Raw genomic sequence first — 24,284 nt, 5'->3', positions numbered from 1 at the left:
TTCCTTGCAATGCTAGACGATTATCCATCACTTCCGGATATCGAAGTACATCAGTAAGTGTACAAAGTTAACTCACAGACACTGACAACTAAGATCCCACGAACTGAAACGACGTATATCACTGCACGCCGATCTACACTGCCAGACAGGTAACGGGCAACAGATTTTGGGTGCCCCTGTAGGCCGCTGGCAGCGTTCTTCCGGGAAAGGCCACTTCCCCCACCAAAATCGCTGCTCGCTCTCGAGTTTACAGACAGACTATACCGAAAGTAAAAAAATAACGAATCAATACATTGTAACGGGTACGTGTCTCGAAAATAACGAATACAAACGGTACAACATTTTGTCACTACTTCTGTACCTGGATTCGGGTTCTAACGCGAAAAAAAGAAAAAATGTTAATCACTGATCCTCTATTAGCAATGAAGTGATTAATCGTCACCGCTGCAAACCAATAAAGCAACATCCAGTTTCGCTGAGGACTAACGGTGCTGCAACTCTTGAACACACCCCACGAGTCCTGCAAACTAACCGCCATCCAAGTCGATACGAGAGCCACACCGCAAACTAGCCACTCCTTTCCATTGCAGTTTCTGCGGATTTTAGAGCTCTGCTTGCAACACAGCAGCTTCTACGGCCTGAACGCACTTCGTGGCCACAGCTGACCTAAAAGACTTGTGGCGGAAGCCGCGCTTGGCAGTCCGCGGGGAAAAGAAGGCATTAATTCCTGCTTTATGACAATTTCCTCTTCGCGTTGCGCCCGACGAGGAAACGTTCAGCAAGATATTGTGGGCACTACTCGCTTGTAACATCTGCTTCCGCCACGTAAAATACTTCCTCCGCTTCTTTCTCCAAAAATAATTGTAGTATCTCGTCAGAAAGCAGGCCTGAATTCCGCGAACGATTTCCCCCATTCTTCTGGTCAGCGTGTCTCTCCAACTGTCATAGCTTCGTATCTCACAGCCACGGTCTCCCTCGTTGATTGATTGGTTGGTTTGTAGATAAAAGGGACTAGACTGCAAGGTTATCAAGCCCTAATATAACCTTCGTCCTGTCCTACTACTACACTCCCCTTCGTTCTGTCCTACTACTACTGTTTCCTATCGCTGTTACTGCCTCCCTCGTGCAACCTATTACTTCTACTATCTCATTCATTTCTCTCCACTGCTGGTCTCTTCTCATTGTCACTATGACTCTTTTCCTCGTCGTCAGTGTCACAGACTGTCTCTCATTATCGCTGGCTCTCGCCCACTTCCGGTGTCTCCTTCTCTTTATTCCTGTCCCTCTGGTACTGCCTCCTTCACTCTTTTGGAAGCTCTGTTCTCCTACAGTCCAGTACACTCATGTTCAGAACAAACGGGACACCTTGAACGACTAGAGATAGGACGTTCATATTCAAAGGACATATACATTAGTACACTACTGGCCATTAAAATTGCTACACCAAAAAGAAATGCAGATGATAAACGGGTATTCATTGGACAAATATACTCTGCTAGAACTGACATTTTCACGTAATTTGGGTGCATAAACCCTAAGAAATCAGTACCCAGAACAATCACCTCTGGCCGTAATAACGGCCTCGATACGCCTGGGCATTGAGTCAAACAGAGCTTGGATGGCGTGTACAGGTACAGCTGCCCATGCAGCTTCAACACGATACCACAGTTCATCAAGAGTAGTGACTGGCATATTGTGATGAGCCAGTTGCTCGGCCACCATTGACAAAACGTTTTCAGTTGGTGAGAGATATGGAGAATGTACGGGCCAGGGCAGCAGTACAACATTTTCTGCATCCAGAAAGGCCCGTACAGGACCTGCAACATGCGGTCGTGCATTATCCTGCTGAAATGTAGGGTTTCGCAGGGATCGAATGAATGGTAGAGTCACGGGTCGTAACACATCTGAAATGTAACGTCATCTGTTCAAATTGCCGTCAATGCGAACAAGAGGTGACCGAGACGTGTAACTAACGGCACCCCATACCATCACGCTGGGTGATACGCCAGTATGACGATGACGAATACACGCTTCCAATGTGCGTCGTCAAACACGGATGCGACCATCATGATGCTGTAAATCATCCGAAAAAATGACGTTTTGCCATTCGTGCACCCAGGTTCGTCGTTGAGTACACCATCGCAGGCGCTCCCTGTCTGTGATGCAGCGTCAAGGGTAACCGCAGCCACGGTCTCCGAGATGATAGTCCATGCTGCTGCGAACGTCATCAAACTGCAGATGGTTGTTGTCTTGCAGATGTCCCCATCTATTGACTCAGGGATCGAGACGTGGCTGCACGATCCGCTACAGCCATGCGGATAACATGCCTGTCATCTCGACTGCTAGTGATACGAGGCCGTTGGGATCCAGCACGGCGTTCCGTATTACCCTCCTGAACCCAACGATTCCATATTCTGCTATCAGTCATTGGATCTCGACCAACGCGAGCAGCAATGTCGCGATACGATAAACCGCAATCGCGATAGGCTACAATCCGACCTTTATCAAAGTCGGAAACGGGACGATACGCATTTCTCCTCCTTACACGAGGCATCACAACAACGTTTCACCAGTCAACGCCGGTGATGAGAAATCGGTTGGAAAGTTTCCTCATGTTAGCACGTTGTAGGTGTCGCCACCGGCGCCTACCTTGTGTGAATGCTCTGAAAAGCTAATCATTTGCATATCACAGCATCTTCTTCCTGTCGGTTAAATTTCGCGTCTGTAGCACCTCATCTTCACGGTGCAGCAATTTTAATGGCCAGTAGTGTATTTATAATTGTACTTTGACTGTTTCTTTTTATAGCATTGTAGATGGCTGAGAAGAGTGACAAACGAAAAAAAACCTAAAAAATGTTCCCTAAATGTGTTGTTTTCGCACTGTTAGCCAGACTGTTACACCGATGGGAGCTCGGGGTGATGTTCCCGCCCCCTCGCTTCAGACACGATAGTTTAGGATTACGCGCGATAAAAGCCACACGTGGTGTGCCGGCTGTCAGCTTGATGGAAGCCGGCGCATGCGCAGTGGCGGGACGCGCGATCCTAGCCACGCCGCAGCTGCCGACGGAGCCGCACTATCAACCGGGAAGTCGTGCGAGAGCGACGGCCGACGCCCGGCGCTTCCACGACACAGCCGTAAGTGCTCGCAAATCGCGGCGTTCGCTTTGGGAGCAGCAAGCCTTAACAAATGTTCGCGGTGGAAATGGCTTTTCTTTCACGCTTTTCCGATTGTGCGCTGTGCTGAAGATATGCGTCAATTTAGAACTCCATGTCGTCCCGTGATATTGTGTTTTCCTCAGGGTTCCATACTAGGGCCACTTTTTTGCCTTGTACAAACAAAATTACACCAAATGCAGCAGTCAATGGTAATTAAGTTACAATTAAAATGTGTGGTGGCAAAAGTATTTACTCACATGCGAACGACATGCAGTTCTACTGCTCTTTGCGAATTAAGGGTTGTGCTGACAATATGTGACTGTTAGGTTAAAACTGTGTGCCGGACCGAGACTCGAACTCGGGACCTTTGCCTTTCGCGGGCAAGTTCGCAGGAGTGCTTCTGTGAAGTTTGAAAGGTAGGAGACGAGGTACTGAAGGAATTAAAACCTCCTCACAGGACGGGGAGTGAGTCATGCTTGGGTAGCTCAGTTGTAATGCACTTGTCCGCAAAAGGGGAAGATCCCGAGTTCAAGTCTCGGTCCGGCACACAGTTTTAATCTGCCAGGAAGTTTCATATCAGCGCACACTACGCTGTAGAGTGAAAATTTCATTCTAGTAATATGTGACTCTCTCAAACTGTGTGCCAGACTGAGACGTTTGGTGTTCCTCAGGGCTCCATACTAGCGTCACTTAATTTTCTTACAGAAATTAGTCAGTTCCGTAGGGGCGGAGATCATTAAATACATTCTTGCTGTAGCTGTTGTTGTTGTTGTTTGCAGTCCAAATATTGCTTTGACGCAGCTCTCCACACAACCTAAACTCTTCAGGTCTCTTTGTCTTTGCATCTCCGTGTAACCCGCATCAACATGAACCTGCTACAATTTTCCACTACCACACGTTGATCCAATGCCGAATTAACTATTCCTTCATGCGTCACTATGTGCCCCAACACCCTATGTGCTCTTTAAGATTTTTCTCGTCAGTTCAGTTCAGTTCAGTACGTCATTAGTTACTCGGTCTACCACATTACAAGAGCTTCTATGTCACGCTGTCCGTTCTGTTTATCGATCACGATCACCTGCACATAATATTATGCTCCACACAAACACTTTCAGAAAATAGATCATAATGCTTAATTAGTGTCGCATTTCCCCTTTACATGGAAGCTTTTCTTCGTGTTAGTAACATACGTTTTATCTGCTAATTACTTCTGCCATAGTTACATCTACACCTGCATCTCCAAGCATCAGAAGTCACTGTACGGTGCGTGGCTTAGGGTAGCCTGTACCACTACTAGTAGTTTCTTTTCTTGTTCCATTTGCAAATAAATCGAAACAAAACGACATTCTATATGTCTTAATTTTATCCATTGTTTTTCAGTGTTTCGTCCGCGACTGTTTTACTTTCGTAAAATGAAGAACAAACCGCCTTCAGTCACAAGTTGCGTTTATTTACTGCACTATGCATTTCGAGCCCTGGAGGCTCATCTTCAGGTGCTTTTTAGTGATTTGCATCAGGTTTTTTAGTTGTTTGCAGTTTAACATCATACAGAGTTAAACTGCAAACGACTAAAAAAAAAACCTGATGCAAATCATAAACCCCCTGTAGATGAGCCTCCAGGGCTCGAAATGCATGGTGCAGTAAATAAACGCAACTTGTGACTGAAGGCGGTTTGTTCTTCATTTTACGATTCTATGTCTCCGAATGAGCCCCAATTTCTCGTATTTTATCCTTGTGGTCCTTGCGCGAAATGTATGTCGGCGGCAGCAGAATAGTCCTGCAATCAGCTTCAAAAGCTGGTCTCTAATTTTTCCTCGAAAAGAAGATCGTCTTCCCTCCAGGGATTCCGATCTAAGTTCACGAAGCATCTCTGTAACACTTGCGTGTTGCTCACCGGTAACAAAACTAGCAGTCCGCCTCTGAATTGCTTCGATGGCTTACTTTAACCCGTCCTGGTACGGATCCCGAACACTCGAGCAGTACTCAAGAATAGGTCGCACTAGGGTGCAAAAGCGGTCTCCTTTACAGGTGAACCACGACTGTCCAAAATTCTCCTAATAAACCGAAGTCGTCCAGTCGCCTGCCCTATGATAATCGTCACACGCTCCCTTTGCAATGCTACGCCCAGGTAGTTAAAAAGCTGTCATGCAGGGCACTACTAATGGTGTATCAGAAGATTACGCGCTTGTTCATCCTAATCACCCGGATTAACTTACATTTTTCCACATTTAGAGGTGCACGTCATTGTAACAGAGATACTCGGGGAAGTGAAACGGTAACATAGGAGCTGACGCTTTCACCGTATTGTCAGCGGTTTTGTCGTCCTGAAGAGAACCGCTGCAAAGACGGTCAATATTACGGCTTTATACGGGGTGTTCAAAAAGTCTCTCCGCAGTGCAGAATGACTGTAAGCCACGCGTGCCGTTTTATGTTCGCCTGCCTGGGTTACTTCCCTTCAAGTAGACTCTCCCAACATTCCACTGTTTCGTTTATCTCAGCCAGCGTCAGTAGTATCGTTGGTGCGTGTCATTACGTGTTGACGTGAACCTTTAAGTTTAGTTCCTTTGTTCGTTTGTTTCGTATTTGTCACTGTTCAAATGCTAACCATTGAAGAACGTGTGTTTTTATTCGAACAAGTGTTCAAAGCTGGAGGTAAATACACTGTTTCAGTTCGTCCAACATTTAATTCAGTTTTCCCGGAGACAACACTCCCACATCGCGATACTGTGCGAAATTTGATTAACAAATTTCGAAATCTGGGTTCAGTGAAAGATGCAAGGAGAAGTGGTCGTCCTACCGTTTTGTCTGAGGCTAAACTACTCGATATTTCCGATAAAATGTCCATGAGTCCGAACAAGTCAGTAAGAAAACTCGCCCAGGAAATCGATGTTAGTGTCGGAACGGCCCACACAGCTGTAAGGAAAAAATTAGAACTTTTCCCATACAAAGTGACAGTCGTGCAAGAACTGAAAAATACGGATGATGGCAAGACCCTGCATTAATGTCAATGGTTCAAAAATTTCGTTCAACAAAGTGGAAGGGATATTCTTAATGAAACTATTTTGACTGATGAGGCGTGGTTTCATTTATCCGGGTACATGATCTCGCAAAATTCTCGTATGTGGAGTACTGCGAATCCATTGCGTATTCATGAGGAAACACTTCATTCTGTGAAAATAGGAGTTTGGATTGCAATTTCTAGACGTCGGATTGTGGGTCCCGTATTTTTCAACGAAACAATAAACGCACAACGATACTGCAGTGATTTTCTGTACCCATTCATAGGAAAACTTGTGTTAAGTGAAATATTGAACGGTTATTTTCAACAAGATGGTGCAACCGCGCATACAGCTCGCGTTTCAATGCCACTGCTTGCTGATGTTTTTGGTGATCGCATAATTTCATAGGGACTTTGGCCTCCACGATCGTCTGACCTAACACCACCTGACGTTTCGTTCTGGGGTGCAGCGAAAGCAACTGTCTATAAAAACCGTCCAAAATCCATAGATGAAGTGAAAACTGCAATATCAACTTTCACTACTTCTCTTACAGAAGCAATGTTACAGCTTGTGTTGGAAACATGATTAGACGAATTGAATTGTGTATTAAAAAACAGGGGGACGCTTTCAACATTTCATGGTAAAATTTGTAAGTAAAAATGAATATTCAAAAAATTAATGACTTGTATTTCACTGAGTTTCATTTTGGTGTATTCAGTGCGGCATACGGCCCGCGCGGCCAGCAATCATACGGCACTGCGGAGAGACTTTACGAACACACTGTAGGGGTTTCAGTGCTTCAAAATGACACGATTCTGTATCCAAGAAGATTCCATTCGAATTGGCAACGGTACTCGTTGGAAGATAGGCGATGTTAACCTCACCAAATCATTTTGGATAAACTTAAAAATGGTTCAAATGGCTCTGAGCACAATGGGACTTAATATCCGAGGTCATTAGCCACCTAGAACTTAGAATTACTTAAACCTAACTCACCTAAGGACATCACACACATCCATGCCCGAGGCAGGATTCGAACCTGCGACCGTAGCGGTCGCGCGGTTCCACACTGAAGCGCCTAGAACTGGTCGGCCACACCGGCCGGCATGGATAAACTTAGATAACCCGTATTCTAGGAAGTTTGTGTGGTGGTTCTGCTGGCATCGTCGTATAAACTGTAGCGCATAGGAATTATGAGGATCGGATGAGAGATTAGTGTGCGTGCAGACCTAAACAGCCAGCCAGTCTCCCCCTCAAGCAGCCGTGCGGAGCGACCACGCGGTTTGAGGCGCCATGTCAGGGATCGCGCGGCCTCTTCCACCGGAGGTTCGAGTGTTCCCTCGGGCATGGGTGTGTGTGTTGTTCTCAGTTTAAGAAGTGCGTAAGTCTAGGGACCGATGACCTCAGCAGTTTCTTCCCTTACGAATTCACACACATTTGAACATTTCCCCCCTCTAGCCAATACGCGGTTGGAATAGGAAAGAAAATCGCTAATCTGTTTCCGGAGCTTATACAGTCACCAGTCAAATCGTTATGAGCAGCTCCTTAGTAGTGTGGTGGTGATTTGTAACGCACTGGTTTTAGTGCGGAGAGCTCGTGTGCGATAGCATCCCAGGTATGCTACAACATGTTCATATCAGGTAAGTTCGGTGGCTTTGCGACAGGGGTAGTTATCCTATTGGAAGATGCCATATCATCGTGGAGACATCAAGCATGACGGGATACAGCTAGTCCGTAATAATGTTCGTGTGCACCAAGGCTGTTAAGATACCTGCGATTACTACTACAGGCCGCATGAAAGTCCAAGCGAATGTCCTCCGAGGCATAATATTGCCCCGACGGGCCTATGTCCATGGCGCTTTGTATGTTTTGAACTCTTGTTCGTCTGGATGATCGGTATCTACACACGTACATGACCGGCTGTAACACAAAATGTGGGTCATTCGACCATGCGACATGTTTCCGCTGACCCACTGTTCAATATCCACGCTCCCGTGCCACTGAAAAAGCAATAGGCGATGTTGCTGCGTCTACATGGAAACACATAGCGTACATCTGCTGCGGAGTGCCGTATTTAACAAAGTGCGCTGAACGCTGCGTGCCAAAGCACTTCTACCCGCACCAGCTTTGTTCTCTGTTCTGACACATCACCGTCTACCCTGGTTTACTGAGCGGGGTTCTGTGACGTGAAATACTTCACCCAGGAGAATCGTACAAATATACCGTCGTTTAACCCATCGCACTGATTCCTGTATGATGATATTTGGTTTGTGGGGTGCTGAAATGCGCGTTCGTCACCTCCCCACAAAGCCCCAATTTTTACAAAGTCGAATTTGCTTACACAATCCAATCTAGACACTGTCACGAATAATGAGGAAAACACAAACACCCAGTCTCCGCGCAGAGAAAATCCCCAACGCGGCTGGGAATCGAACCCGGGACCCCGTGATCAAGAGGCAGCAACGCTAGCCATTAGACAACGAGCTGCGGACGATTCCTGTATGGATGACATACTAACATGCATTATGTGAATAGAGTAACGACTGAAAGAGCTGAATACAAAGAAATCGCGAGGTCCGGATGGAACGCCAATTCGGTTTTACAATGATGCTGTAGTATATGGTAAAGGTGACAAAGTTTATACTGAGGGAGGATACAAGATGACTTAAACAAAATTTGTAGTTGGTGGATGACAGTTAGCTCTAATTGTAGAAAAATTAAAGTTGATGCGGATGAATAGAAGAAATAAACCCGTAATGCTAGAATACAGTATTAGTATTGTGCTGTTTGACACAATTACGTCTGTAGAATGTCTGGGCGTAACGCTGCAAAGCGATATGAAATGGAACGAGCGTATGAGGATTGTGGTAGAGGAGGCGAATGGTCGACTTCGGTTTAGTCGGCCGCTGTGGCCGAGCGGTTCTAGGCGCTTCAGTCTGGAACCGCGCGACCGCCACGGTCGCAGGTTGCAATCCTGCCTCGGGAATGGATGTGCGTGATTCCTTAGGTTAGTTAGGTTTAAGTAGTTCTAAGTTCTACGGGACTGATGACCTCAGACGTTAAGTCCCATAGTGCTCAGAGCCATTTGAACCATTTTGAACTTCAGTTTATTGGGAGAATTTTGGATAGGTGTGGCTCAACTGTAAAGGAGACCGCATACAGGACGCTAGTGCGACCTATTCTTAAGTACTGCTCCAGTGTTCGGGATCCGCTCGAGGTCGAATTGAAAGACATCGAAGAAATTCAATGGCGGGCTGCTAGATTTCTTACCGGCAGGTTCGAACAACAGGTCAGTATTACGGAGATGCTTCAGGAACTCAAATGCCTATGACTGGAGGGAAAGTGACACATTCTTGAGAAAATTTACGAAATCAGCCTTAGATGCTGACTGCAGAACGATTCTACTGCCGACATCGTACATTTCGCGTTCGGTCCGCGAAGATAAGACAGCAGAAATTAGGGCTCCTACGGAAGCAAGATGTACGACACAGGCGAAATACCCTCAGACTTCAAGAAGAACATAATAATTCCAATCCCAAAGAAAGCAGGTGTTGACAGATGTGAAAATTGCCAAACTATCAGTTTAATAAGTCACAGCTGCTAAATACTAACATGAATTATTTACAGACGAATGGAAAAACTGGTAAAAGCCGACCTCGGGGAAGATCTGTTTGGATTCCGTAGAAATGTTGGAACACGTGAGGCAATACCTTACGAATTATTTTAGAAGAAAGATTAAGGAAAGGCAAACCTACGTTTCTAGCATTTGTAGACTTAGAGAAAGCTTTTGACAATGTTGACTGGAATACTCTCTTTCAAATTCTAAAGGTGGCAGGGGTAAAATACAGGGAGCGAAAGGCTATTTACAATTTGTACAGAAACCAGATGGCAGTTATAAGAGTCGAGGGGCATGAAAGGGAAGCAGTGGTTGGGAAGGGAGTGAGACAGGATTGTAGCCTATCTCCGATGTTATTCAATCTGTATATTGAGCTAACAGTAAAGGAAACAAAAGAAAATTTTGGAGTAGGTATTAAAATCCAGGGAGAAGAAAAAAATGAGGTTCGCCGATGACACTGTAATTCTGTCAGAGACAGCAAAGGACTTGGAAGAGCAGTTGAAAGGAATGGACAGTGTCTTGAAAGGAGGGTATAAGATGAACATCAACAAAAGCAAAACGAGGATAATGGAATATAGTCGAATTAAGTCGGGTGATGCTGTGGGGATTAGATGAGGAAATGAGACGCTTAAAGCAGTAAAGGCGTTTTGCTATTTGGGGAGCAAAATAACTGATGATGGTCGAAGTAGAGAGGATATAAAATGTAGACTGGCAATGGCAAGGAAAGCGTTTTTGAAGAAGAGAAATTTGTTAACATCGATTATAGATTTAAGAGTCAGGAAGTCGTTCCTGAAAGTATTTGTATAGAGTGTATCCATGTATGGAAGTGAAACGTGGACGATAACTAGTTTGGACAAGAAGAGAATAGAAGCTTTCGAAATGTGGTGCTACAGAAGAATGTTGAAGATTAGGTGGGTAGTTCACGTAACTAATGAGGAGGTATTGAATAGGATTGGGGAGAAGAGAAGTTTGTGGCACAACTTGACTAGAAGAAGGGATCGGTTGGTAGGACATGTTCTGAGGCATCAAGGGATCACAAATTTAGCATTGGAGGGCAGTGTGGTAGGTAAAACTCGTAGAGGGAGACCAAGAGATGAATACACTAAGCAGATTCAGAAGGACGTAGGTTGCAGTAGGTACTGGGAGATGAAGGAGCTTGCACAGGATAGATTAGCATGGAGAGCTGCATCAAACGAGTCTCAGGACTGAAGACCACAACAACAAACAACAACAACAACAACGGAAGCACGTCAACAGCCGTTTTCTATGAGTAGAACAGCACAGGAAATGGCTCGTACTGGTACAAGGTACCCTCCGCCAAGCACTATACGGTGGATTATGTAGATGTAGACGTGAACGTACAACATCTTGTCTACCAGCCGTTTCCCCGCCCTTCAGTCACTTTCCATAAACGCTCACAACGCCAACTCCTGAACAGTCGAACCAGATACGACGTTTCAGAGGGACCAGGCCATACAATCGCTTATGCCAATGCACTTCCTCATCTGCGGCCCGTACCGTCGCTATTATGATTCCCCATTCATCTCTGCTCCGCCTGTATGTCTTCCTCACTACGAGCCTCGCTGTGGGGGAGTGGTCAGAAAGTTTTGGCTCATCAGTGAATATACACGTAGACGGAGCATTTGCTGGGATTGACCAATGACTAGCATGGAGTCGGCAGTGAGCTTCTGTTAGACAGTCGTCCGCAGCTCGTGGTCGTGCGGTAGCGTTCTCGCTTCCCGCGCCCGGGTTCGATTCCCGGCGGGGTCTGGGATTTTCTCTGCCTCGTGATGACTGGGTGTTGTGTGATGTCCATAGGTTAGTTAGGTTTAAGTAGTTCTAAGTTCTAGGGGACTGATGACCATAGGTGTTAAGTCCCATAGTGCTCAGAGCCATTTGAACCATTTAGACAGTCGCCTGAAGTGGTTTAGAAAAAGTAAATCTTGACAGCCAGACCTTTGGAGGCGAGTCCAGTGTCTCAACCTCGTTTCGTCGACCAGACGGGAAGCACAGAATTTGTTTCGAAAGCAGCAGCGGAAAAGGAACACCGGCGCCGGAGTTTCGACACGAGCGCTTCATTCACTAACGCAGTACGAGAACAGGAAACAGAAGCGATGTGCAAATGGCCTGCGGCTGCGAACGGAGTGCCCGGGTCGAGTTGCTCACGGCCCTGACTGGAGATGACGTAAGGCGGATCCCGCAATGAACTTCCATGCTGCCTGTCTGGCAAACGAGTGCGCAGACGCCGACCGAGTTCAAAATAGTCAAAGTCTGCTTTGACGTGCCAGGTTATCTACGGCACAGGATGCGTTTGGCAGGATCGCTTAAGTGTAGTGTATAACTGTCTTACTTACCCATTATGTTCCATGCCAGTGCAGTACATGAGTAGACTCTACACACTCTCAACGACCGCAACATCAGTTCGACAGCCAGTCGCCTGCGCAACGTTTTGTAACATGAAAAGTTCCCGACAGATTAAAATTATGTGCTGGACAGGAACTCTAACATCTGTTGTAGAGTAAAATAACTGCTCCGAGAACTTGCTTCACGCTATTGAGATAGCCGGCCGGTTTTTCTGTTGGCATTACACACGTTGGCAGATGACGTTCACAGGGCGTTCACCATAGCCACACCCCGGAATCGGATTGCCACATTGTATACCGTGATTTGTCACTCCACACAGCGATTTTCCACTGTTCAATCGTCTAATGTTTACGCTCCTTACACCAAGCGACGCGTCGTTTGGCATTTACCGGTGTGATGTGTGGTTTATGAGCAGCCACTCGACTATGAAATCCAAGTTTCCTCACCTCCCGCCTAGCTGTCACAGTACTTGCAGTGGATCCTGATGCATTCTGGAATTCGTGTGATGGTCTGGATAGATGTCTGCCTCTTACACATTACGACCGTCTTCAACTGTCTGCGGTCTCTATCGGTCAACAGACGAGGTCAGCCTGTACGCGTTTGTGCTGTACGTGTCCCTTCACGTTTCAACTTCACTATCACATCGGAAACAGTGCAACTAGAGATATTTAGGATTGTGGAAATCTCGCGTACAGACGTATGACACAAGTGGCATCCAATCACCTGACCACGTTCGAAGTCTGTGAGTTCTGCGTAGTGCCCCATTCTGCTCTCTCACGATGTCTAATGACTACTGAGGTCGCTGATGTGGAGTACCTGGCAGTAGGTGGCAGCACAATGCTCCTAATATGAAAAACTTATGTTATTGGGGGTGTCCGGGTACTTCTGATCACATACTGTATCAAGAGTTTCTTACAAACATCGAATACTGAAATTCAATTTCTGAATCAGAAACCTGTTCCGACATCTTTCTTTGTACACTGACTATAGATGGCATTTCTCATACTTACCTCGTGTGGTTTCGCTGAAATGCTAATTATATTTTTAAAAAAGGTTCAAATGCCTCTAAGTACTATGGGACTTAACATCTGAGGTCATCGGTACCCTAGAATTAGAACTACTTAAACCTAACTAACCTATGGACATCACATACATCCATGCCGGTGCCAGGATTCAAACCTGCGACCGTAGCGGTCGCGGGGTCGCAGACTGAAGCGTCTAGAACCGCTCGGCCACACAGGCCAGCAATTATTTCAATATCAGTGCACATTTTATACCAGTTTCACGACCTCTACATGCCTCCTTCATGCTGTTGCAGTTTCGTAGCTAGCAGCGTATCTGCGAAGCGACAGTACACTTAAAGACCGCATATTCTGGGAAAGGACATAGGTGCAGCACCAATTCTCTGTTTAGGGACTATGTAAATAACACGTCTTTGTTGAAGCAGGATATACGCTAATAAAACAGGCCTGCGCGCCAACTGTGTACAGTTCTCGGGTCGCGATCTCCCGCTAGCAACTTGATTAGCTGCGTATCAGCTTTAATTCGCGGAATCCGGACGGGTCACACAGCTGCGCACACCAAACACACACACACACACACACACACACACACACACACTGTCCATGTGTCCTTACGAGGATGGTACAGGCAGTCAACAAAGGGCTTCCGAGTTTGTAACAGAGCTGGTCAGGACGCTGAACACAGCGGTTTGAGCTAGGAAACTACTGCTCGGAAATGTATATTTAATTCCTTTTTGAAATAAATACGTTACACCTGTATGGCCGAGGTAGCTAACCGCATGCTTCATCTACATCTACATTTATACTCCGCAAGCCACCCAACGGTGTGTGGCGGAGGGCACTTTACGTGCCACTGTCATTACCTCCCTTTCCTGTTCCAGTCGCGTATGGTTCGCGGGAAGAACGACTGTCTGAAAGCCTCCGTGCGCGCTCTAATCTCTCTAATTTTACATTCGTGATCTCCTCGGGAGGTAGAAGTAGGGGGAAGCAATATATTCGATACCTCATCCAGAAACGCACCCTCTCGAAACCTGGCGAGCAAGCTACACCGCGATGCAGAGCGCCTCTCTTGCAGAGTCTGCCACTTGAGTTTATTAAACATCTCCGTAACGCTATCACGGTTACCAAATAACCCTGTGACGAAACGCGCAGCTCTTCTTTGGATCTTCTCTATCTCCTCCGTCAGACCGATCTGGTACAGATCCCACACTGATGAGCAATACTCAAGTATAGGTCGAACGAGTGTTTTGTAAGCCACCTCCTTTGTTGATGGACTACATTCTCTAAGGACTCTCCCAATGAATCTCAACCTGGTACCCGCCTTACCAACAATTAATTTTATATGATCATTCCACTTCAAATCGTTCCGCAAGCATACTCCCAGATATTTTACAGAAGTAACTGCTACCAGGGTTTGTTCCGCTATCATATAATCATACAATAAAGGATCCTTCTTTCTATGTATTCGCAATACATTACATTTGTCTAAGTTAAGGGTCAGTTGCCACTCCCTGCACCAAGTGCCTATCCGCTGCAGATCTTCCTGCATTTCGCTAAAATTTTCTAACGCTGCAACTTCTCTGTATACTACAGCATCGTCCGCGAAAAGCCGCATCCCTTATTGCATCCAAACTTATTCTATAAGCAGTACTTGGCCGGAAATAAATGTGACAGAAGTGTGAGCTACAGTTGACCAAAGGTTTAGGAAATATAACATTTGTGGCGCATGTCGGGAGAGGTAGAAGCCATTTACACTGATCAGCCAGAACATTATGACTATCGACTTACTATCGATATAAACCCGTCCAGGCCACTGCAGCGTCATCCGGTGAGGAATGACATACACGGTGCATGCAGTACCAGCGAGCGCGCTGTACCTCTGTAGAATGGGGAAGGCGCACTATCTATCTGAGTATCACTGAGGGTAGATTGTGATGGCCTGGAGGTTCGGGACTAGCATTCCGGAAACTGCGCGCTTGTCGAGTGCTCGAGGAGTGTTGTGTCTTCAAAAATGGTTCAAATGGCTCTGAGCACCATGAGGTCATCAGTCCCCTAGAACTTAGAACTACTTACACCTAACTAACCTACAGACATCACACACATCCATGCCCGATGCAGGATTAGAACCTGCGACCATAGCACCATCGCGGTTCCGGACCGAAGCGCCTAGAACCGATCGACCACAGCGGCCGGCTGTCTTCAATATGCGGCGTAACCAAGGTGAAACCACGTCCAGACGTTGTAGGGTTGGGTGGCCACCGCTGTTATCACAGATGTTGGACGTCGTAGGCTGGGCAGATGGGGAAGACAGGACAGGCGGCGAACTGTGGCGGAACTAACATTAGACTTTGATGCTGGACAGAGTACAAGTGTGTCTCAACGCACTGTGCTCCCATCTCTCCTCACGATGGACCTCCGCAGCTTTCGACCCATGCATGTGCCAATGTTCAGATGGTTCAAATGGCTCTGAGCACTATGGGACATCTGAGGTCATCAGTCCCCTAGATCTTAGAACTACTTAAACCTAACTAACGTAAGGACATCACACACATCTATGCCAGAGCCAGGATTCGAACCTGCGACCGTAGCAGTCGGTGCCAATGTTAACACCACGACATCGGCAACTACGGCTGAAATTGGCAGGTGATGATCGGCACTGGACGTTGGCGCAGTGGCAGAGCGTTGCACGGTCTGACGAATTCCGATACCTTCTTCTTCAAGCCAATGGGAGGACGCGAATCGGTTGTCTTCCAGGGGAACAGCTCCTTGACAACAGTAGACAAGCTGGTGGTGACTCCATTATGGTCTGCGGAACGTTCACATGGACATCTAATGGTCCAGTGGAGCTCGTGTTATGCCCCGTGACGGTCAAGGAGTAGCGTACATTAATGCCAGACCATGCGACGATCATGTTTCCCGACGGCAGAGACATTTTTCAACAGGATAATGCGCCATGTCGCAAGGCCTGAAGTGTGATACAGTGGTTCGAGGACGCAGTGGCGAGATCCAATCGACGCGCTGGCCTCTCAAATCGCTAGATCTGAATCCGATCGAACATATCTGGGATGTAATCGGACGTGGCTTCAGAGCTCACCGCCCGGCACCCAAGAACTCACGGGAATGACGTGTTTTGTGTGTGCAGATGTGGAGCAACTCTCTCCAGCGACCTACCAAGGCCCCTTTGCTTCTATGCCACTACGCGTTGGCGCCGTTATCTGCGCCGAAGGTCGACATACCGGCTGTCAGCCAAGTGGTCACCATGTTCTAGCTGCTCAGTGTTTGTTAGCAGAGATTGAAGGCAGCGGTTGGAGCAGCATAAACAGTACAAAGCGGCAACCGAGGAGTCAAAGGGACGGTCCCTAAGCGGAACCCTCTTTTTTAAATTTTTATTTTATTTGTTGGTGTTGTGGTCTTTAGTCCAGAGACTGGTTTGATGCAGCTCTCCATGCTACTCTATCCTGTGCAAGCTTCTTCATCTCCCAGTACCTACAGCAACCTACATCCTTCTGAATCTGCTTAGTGTATTCATCTCTTGGTCTCCCTCTACGATTTTTACCCTCCACGCTGCCCTCCAGTACTAAATTGGTGATCCCTTGATGCCTCAGAACATGTCCTACCAACCGATCCCTTCTTCTAGTCAAGTTGTGCCACAATTTTTTCTCCCCAATTCTGTTCGATACCTTCGCATTGGCTATGTGATCTACCCATCTAATCTTCAGCATTCTTCTGTAGCACCACATTTCGAAAGCTTCTATTCTCTTCTTGTCCAAACTATTTATTGTCCCTGTTTCACTTCAATACATGGCTACACTCCATACAAATACTTTTTGAGAAACGACTTCCTGACGTTTAAATCTATACTCGATGTTAACAAATTTCTCTTCTGCGGGAACACTTTCCTTGCCATTGCCATTTTATATCCTCTCTACTGCGACCATCATCAGTTATTTTGCTCCCCAAATAGCAAAAGTCGTCTAATACTTTAAGCGTCTTATTTCCTAATCTAATTCAATCAGCATCAACTGATTTAAGTCGATTACGTTCCATTATTCTCGTTTTGCTTTTGTTGTTATTCATCTTATGTCCTCCCTCCAAACACTGTCCATCGGCGAACTTCAGAGTTTTCATTTCTTGTCCTTGAATTTGAATTCCTACTCCGAATTTCTCTTTTGTTTCCTTTTCTGCTTGCTCTATATACAGACTGAATAACATTGGCGATAGGCTACAACCCATTCTCACTCCTTTCCCAACCACTGTTTTCCTTTCATGGTCCCTGTATCCTACCCGAGCCACCTTCAGAATTTGAAAGAGTGTGTTCCAGTCAACATAGTCAAAAGCTTTCTCTAAGTCTACAGATGCTGGAAACGTAGGTTTGCCTTTCCTTAATCTATTTTGAAAGATAAGTCGTAGGGTCAGTATTGCCTCACGTGTTCCAGTATTTCTATGGAATCCAAACTGATCTTCCCCGAGGTCAGCTTCTACCAGATTTTCCATTCGTCTGTAAAGAATTCGCGTTAGTATTTTGCAGCTGTGACTTATTAAACAGATAGTTCGGTAATCTTCACATCTGTCAACACCTGCTTTCTTTGGGATTGGAATTATTATATTCTTCTTGAAGTCTGAGGGTATTTCGCCTGTCCCATACATCTTGTTCACCAGATGGTAGGATTTGTCAGGGCTGGCTTACACTTAAATGAATCTAAATGATGCTCGGTATATCGTATTTATTAATCCATGCATATTAAAAAGGGAATGTGTGTGCTTATGTGTGTGTGTGTGTGTGTGTGTGTGTGTGAGAGAGAGAGAGAGAGAGAGAGAGAGAGAGAGAGAGAGAGAGAGAGAGAGAGAGAGAGAGGGAGGGAGAAAGAGAGAGAGGGGGAGAGAGAGAGAAGTAAGTTTCGACACTTCCTCCTGAACCAGTGGACCAATTTTAACCAAACGTGGTTCAAATATACCTTACTATCTGGTGACCTTTAGTGTGGGGGTACGAAACACCCACGTTTCGAAATGGCTGAAATGTAAGCGCAGCCCGTTACACGTGAATTCCCATCACTTAGCGACTTGCAACAAACTTTACACGTAATTTCAAATCTTTGCAAACGTGGACCACTGCCTGCGATTACTACTACAGGTCGTATGACAGTCCTAGTGGATGTCTTCCGAGGCATAAAATCGCCCGCTCCGGCGTCTCGGCCAAGAAACCCTACACAGAAACCAACAGGCAGTTCGTCAACAAGTGGCCACGAAAGCCTCAACTAATTCGAACTTTGTCCGCCGCCGGTAGCTGAGTGGTCAGCGCGACGGACTGTCAATCCCAAGGGCCCGGGTTCGATTCCCGGCTGGGTCGGAGATTTTCTCCGCTCAGGGACTGGGTGCTGTGTTCTCCTAATCATCACCATCTCATCCCCATCGGCGCGCAAGTCGCCGAAGTGGCGTCAAATCGAAAGACTTGCACCAGGCGAACGGTCTACCCGACGGGAGGCCCTCGTCACACGCCATTGTTATTATTTGAACCTCTACAGCCCTGGTTCACAATCATATTAATTACATAACTTTAACATTTAGAGGTGGTGATGAAACTTCATGACTACACATCGTACGTGCAACCTATGGCGGCGTGATGCGCCACGGCGGTTGGAGGAAGGTCTGGCAAACGCTGCGCATTCAGCACCTCAAGGCGACCAATGCGTTTATTTATAAACAGCCTGGCCGCATCCGATCGTCTTCCTCGTTTCCGTTAAGTCGCGGTTAGAGGCACTGCATTGGGTAGTTAACCACAGGTTCCTTTCCTTAAAATTAGTATTTAATGCATCTAGGCGCCAACTACGACAGACAGGGACATTTTCTTTAACAGTTTACAAATGCTGCTAAATTACACGCTATTTATTTACTACCGCTGTTGTTATTACTATTCTTTTTTGCAGTTATATGTGTAGGTAAATTTTCTGTGATTTGGAGTTCTTTTAACACTTTCTCCTTCTCCTTAAGGCAAATAGGTTAGGTCATTTTGCTGCGGAAAGAAAGAAAATTTTTTTTCTGTTAGTTCATTCTGAGGACAGATGTATAAAAAGCCGTTCTTCTTTCCCTCACTGTGTTTCGGAGGTTTTTGGTTGTTCGGTGAAGGGTTTCATTCCGTCTGATCCATTCTCCAAGATATTTTAAATCTTTGACAATTTCTGTTCTTTGTTCTCCAACTTTAAAATGTCTCGGTGGTTGTTTTATTTTTTTTATTATCTTAGTCTTTTCTAAAGTCTGTCTGTCCGACTGTTGAACTTTTTTTTCTCAGGAACAGGAACGCATATCACACTGAAGTTTATATCACATACTAAAGTCTACGGTCCCTTTTCTGTGTAAAACACTTACGCTTCTAAGTCAATACCGTCAATTTATGTCACATATTTTGATCCTCGAAAACTCCCTCATCAAAACCTATGTGGCACTTCCCGTTGACTTAGAATCATGAAATTTGGGAAGAAGCAAGGTTTCATAGTGCAAGTAAGTTTAAAAAACTTGAAAATCGTTAAACTGTGATTAAATAAAAAATACCTTTTTGTCATTACAACATACACTGCATTCATCATCAATCAAAAGCATAATAGAAGTAGATTACTGTATGCAAAGATGAAATGTAAGTAGTAGCCATTTTTTAGTAAGTAAATAAAAAATACTTTATTAATTCTTCTCTATCTACATATTTAAACTGAAATCCCCTTTTTCTATTTTTGTGCTAGTCTAGCCTGGAAATAGAAAAAGAAGCAAGAAGGAGATTTCAGTTTATATATGTAGATAGAGAAGAATTAATAAAATATTTTTATTTACTATTATATATATATGTATATATAATCATCAAAATCTCCGCAAGAGTTCCTCAGACTAGCCCAGAAAATTGCATGCAACACTCAATGTGTGAATCCTACTCGCGTATGGTCAACTTTTTATGCGTGTTTTTGCAGCTCGAGGACCTGTTCTTTGCCTTCTTCCCAGATCTCGGCTAGTAGGGCCGTATCATCTGCAAAAATTCGGTAACTGACTTTGATGGCATTGTTTTTTTGTTCCTAGTCGGATTCCACTATGTTTCTACGTGTTCCACTTTTTCTAGGGCTCTGTTAAAGCAACAGTGTAGAGAATCCGTCTCTTAAAACAAAAAAACAAACACACACACACACACACACACACGTTCTATGCGAATAATATTCACAGCCCATTCGCTGTCTCTCTCTCTCTCTCTCTCTCTCTCTCTCTCTCTCTCTCTCTCTCTCATTACAAAAGTTTTGACTCGTGGAATAAGAACTCCCCAAAAATGGATCACTGCTCATTGAAAATAAACTCAATGAAGGCGACAGCCAACAAACGTCAAATTTCCGGGAAGAGTACTGAATGCTTGCACATCCACATGATAACATTTCTAACTGTGTAGGTGTAACGCATCTACATTCTGTGTACAATCTAAGACAAAAAAAGACAAATCGCAAGGGAATTATCAAAATGGGGTTGAAATAGGTAGATTTTGTTATAGACGACCACATCATCTGAGAACAGTATTAAAGAGGATCAGACGCTTTCTACTAGATAATTTATAAACACTGTAAGCAATAATTGTCCTGAAACTTCCTGACAGCTTAAAACTGTGTACCGGACCGAGACTCGAACTCGGGACCTTTGCCTTTCGCGGGCAAGTGCTCTACCAACTCAGCTACCCAAGCACGACTCACACCCCGTCCTCATAATTTCAATTCTGCCAGTACTTGGCCTCCTACTTTCCAAACTTCACAGAAGCTCTCCTGCGAAACTTGCAGAACTAGCACTCCTGGAAGAAAGGATATTTCGGAGACATGGCTTAGCCACAGCCTGGGGGATGTTTCCAGAATGAGATTTTCACTCTACAGCGGAGTGTGCGCCGATATGAAACTTCCTGGCAGATTAAAACTGTGTGCCGGACCGAGACTCGAACTCGGGACCTTTGCCTTTGGAGGGCAAGTGCACTTACCCGCAAAAGGCAAAGGTCCCGAGTTTTAATCTGCCAGGAAGTTTCAATAGTGTAGCTGTACAGTAGCGGATTTATTTTCCTACGTATGCGCAATATGTTAGATTTATTTACGTTGAGGGTCAAATGCCAGAGTCTGCACCATTCATCAATTCTCTGCAAGTCGTTCTGCAAATTCTTACTTTCTTCTGACGTTGCTACTTTCGTATAAACAACTGCATCATCTGCGAATAGCCTTAAAGAGCATCTAACGCTTTCTACTAGATCATTTATGTATATTGTAAACAGCAACGGTCCTATCACACTTCTCTGTGGTACTATGGATATTACATTTACATCTGTCGATTTAGTTCCGCTAATAGCGACGTGTTGTGTTCTGTCTGCAAGAAAGTCTTGAATACAATCGCAGGTCTGCTCCGATACTATTGTATCAGGTTATAGCTCCTCTGCATACTGCCCTCTAAGGCTAGGAGATGATACACTACAAGTTTCATAGTACGAGGTGCATTCAAGTTCTAACGCCTCCGATTTTTTTCTCCGGACTGGAAAGAGATAGAAACATGCGCATTGTTTTAAAATGAGGCCGCGTTCATTGTCAATACGTCCCAGAGATGGCAGCACCGTATGGCAGATGGAATTTTACCGCCAGCGGCGAGAATGAGAAATGTTTTAAATACTTAAAATGACGACGTTTTCCTTACTTGAAGAGCGTGCAATCATTCGTTTTCTGAATTTGGGTGGTGTGAAACCAATTGAAATTCATCGACACTTGAAGGAGACATGTGGTGATGGAGTTATGGATGTGTTGAAAGTGCGTTCGTGGGTGCGACAGTTTAATGACGGCAGAACATCGTGTGACAACAAACCGAAACAACCTTGGGCTCGCACAAGCCGGTCTGATGACATGATCGAGAAAGTGGAGAGAATTGTTTTGGGGGATCGCCGAATGACTGTTGAACAGATCGCCTCCAGAGTTGGCATTTCTGTGGGTTCTGTGCACACAATCCTGCATGACGACCTGAAAATGCGAAAAGTGTCATCCAGGTGGGTGCCACGAATGCTGACGGACGACCACATGGCTGCCCATGTGGCATGTTGCCAAGCAATGTTGACGCGCAATGACAGCATGAATGGGACTTTCTTTTCGTCGGTTGTGACAATGGATGAGACGTGGATGCCATTTTTCAATCCAGAAACAAAGCGCCAGTCAGCTCAATGGAAGCACACAGGTTCACCGCCACCAAAAAAATTTCGGGTAACCGCCGGTTCTGAAAAAATGATGGTGTACATGTTCTGGGACAGCGAGGGCGTAATCCTTACCCATTGCGTTCCAAAGGGCACTACGGTAACAGGTGCATCCTACGAAAATGTTTTGAAAAACACATTCCTTCCTGCACTGCCAAAAAAAAAAAAAAAAACGTCCGGGAAGGGCTGCGCGTGTGCTGTTTCACCAAGACAAAGCACCCGCACATCGAGCTAACGTTACGCAACAGTTTCTTCGTGATAACAACTTTGAAGTGATTCCTCATGCTCCCTACTCACCTGACCTGGCTCCTAGTGACTTTTGGCGTTTTCCAACAATGAAAGACACTCTCCGTGGCCGCACATTCACCAGCCGTGCTGCTATTGCCTCAGCGATTTTCCAGTGGTCAAAAGAGACTCCTAAAGAAGCTTTCGCCGCTACCATGGCATCATGGCGTCAGCGTTGTGAAAAATGTGTACGTCTGCAGGGCGATTACGTCGAGAAGTAACGCCAGTTTCATCGATTTCGGGTGAGTAGTTAATTAGAAAAAAAAATCGGAGGCCTTAGAACTTGAATGCACCTCGTAACTACCGACGACCTTAATTGCACCTCTTGTGTCGAGAGAAGTCTGTATCAGATAATTTCGTATTTAAAACATTCTCGGTTTTCTTGCCGCGTCAACATCGTCATCGTCAGTTGCTCTTGACGATGAAAGCTATCGTCGAAAGCTCGAGATTTTATACCGAATTGAGGTGGCAACAAAACCGAGACCGTTTTACATGTCAGTGCCGTCGCGAAAGACATCGTCCTCATAAGAGAATTCTGTCGAACGACAGGGTGCCTCAGTGCCTCCCAAACCCCTGCCATCTCCTTCCACATTCAAACACGCAACCCATGGTCTAGCAGGGTGGCAACATTGTGACATGGTCAATGTCCAGGCTACACTAGACAAATCCCCGCGTTGCAAAGCAGGATGTCCGCATCCGCCATTCTCGGAAATTAGTTCGAGGTCAAACGTTGATGCAATGGCAGCAGTTACGTGAAACAGGATACACATAAAGAGGCAGGCGTAAGATAACGTAAACAGTGTACTTAGTTCAAGAACATTTATTATTCAGTTAGTGTAGTGCAAGGGTTCCCAAACTTTTCCTCTGACGAAAATTATGATGAGGTTGGTACTTTGATGAAACACCTTGTTAATTTTGAAGGTCGATAAACTTCTTTTTTTTTAAATGAGAACAACTAGACGAGGTACTGGCAGAAATAAAGCTGTGAGGACGGGGCGTGAGTCGCGCTTGGGTAGCTCAGTCGGTTCGCCGGCACGGTAGCTCAGCGTGTTCGGTCAGAGAGCCAGCTGCCCTCCGTAATAAAAAAAAAAAAAAACTGAGTTAATAGATCAACAACGAACTAATACGGGTGTTAAAAAAAAAAACGTCGTTAGAGGGTAGAGCACTTGCCCGCGAGAGGCAAAGGTCCGAGTTCGAGTCTCGGTCCGGCACACAGTTTTGATCTGCCAGGAAGTTTCATATCAGCGCACACTCCGCTGTAGAGTGAAAATTTCATTCTAGCTTATTTCACTCATTGACTACATAAATTTTAATCACAATTAATAACACAGAAATCATAATAAAAATCATTCTTATTGTGAAGATGTCGAAAAAAACCGCCGTGGTATAAACAATTTTTCGTCGAGCACTTATTCCCTTCCCACAGAACACTAGTGTTCTGCGGAACACAGTTTGGGAAACTCCGGTCTGTAGTATCGTAGGTTTTCATGGAATCGTATTTTGTCCAAAATGTTTTTTATGAGGAATACCTGAGCCGTAGAGGTTAAATTATTACCGACGCGTCTCCAGCTTGCGTGGTCGAGTGGAGACCTTTTGAAATTGCTGCTGTGCTG

At 45.4% G+C, this 24,284-nt stretch overlaps 1 protein-coding gene across 1 annotated transcript in view; it reads left to right on the top strand.

Moving 5' to 3' along the window:
- Positions 1-3,078: 3,078 nt before the first annotated feature.
- LOC126424995 (uncharacterized) overlaps positions 3,079-24,284 on the top strand; it is a 57,620-nt gene continuing 36,414 nt past the window's right edge. The window contains exon 1 of the mRNA XM_050087893.1: positions 3,079-3,135. The gene's annotated coding sequence lies outside the window, so the exon portion shown is untranslated. The remainder of the gene's footprint in view (positions 3,136-24,284) is intronic.

This window comes from Schistocerca serialis, chromosome 10, assembly GCF_023864345.2.
Source record: "Schistocerca serialis cubense isolate TAMUIC-IGC-003099 chromosome 10, iqSchSeri2.2, whole genome shotgun sequence".
In the NCBI taxonomy this organism is placed as follows: domain Eukaryota; kingdom Metazoa; phylum Arthropoda; class Insecta; order Orthoptera; family Acrididae; genus Schistocerca; species Schistocerca serialis.
Note: the sequence above shows the minus strand (reverse complement) of the source record. Positions and strands in the feature narration are given on the sequence as shown.